Source organism: Ananas comosus, linkage group 7 (genome assembly GCF_001540865.1).
Source record: "Ananas comosus cultivar F153 linkage group 7, ASM154086v1, whole genome shotgun sequence".
In the NCBI taxonomy this organism is placed as follows: domain Eukaryota; kingdom Viridiplantae; phylum Streptophyta; class Magnoliopsida; order Poales; family Bromeliaceae; genus Ananas; species Ananas comosus.
This window is the reverse complement of record NC_033627.1, coordinates 2,027,843-2,028,593: the sequence shown is the minus strand read 5'-3', so window position 1 is coordinate 2,028,593 and position 751 is coordinate 2,027,843.

The window sequence follows — 751 nt, the reverse complement described above, 5'->3', positions numbered from 1 at the left end:
ATATATATATATATATATATATATTAAAATATATATATATATATATATATATATATATATATATATATATATATATATATATATAGTCCGGCTATGGTGCTTGTAAAAGTAAAAGCATCAAGCACTTGGTGTTTATAAATTTTTTACCATTAGATCCCTATTTTTGATCATTTTTACCCATTAGATAATACTATTCAACTAACCACCCACTCAATCTTAGAGGGCCCACATCAACCTAACCGCACATCCTTTAATTCAAGGGCCAAAAACTTATAAGCACCAATGACTTTATACTTTTAAAAGCATAGGAGCTCAATTCTCTCTCTCTCTCTATATATATAGAGAGAGAGAGAGAGTTGAGCTGGAATGCTATCGGTAGCAAACGGGCTCCGTTGCCACCCATTTGTTTTCGATGATGGAGCTTTCAAATCGACAATCAACACCGTTGAACATGATCTATATCACTTGAAGTATCTAGAAATCAAATTTCAAATCTTTTTGACATCATTTACCTAATGATCAAAGAGTTTCAAAATTAGTAATTTTAATGGTTGATATGAGGGGTTTTCTCGTTTAACGGTTCAAAATTTATACTATTATTATATATATAGAGAGTTGAGCTATGATACTTTTACAAGTATCACCATCATGGTGCTGTTAGGTTTTAAGCCATTAGATCTATTTTTTGATTATTAATAGCCCTTGGATTAAACACTATTCCACCTACCACCACCTACCACCATCATCTCAA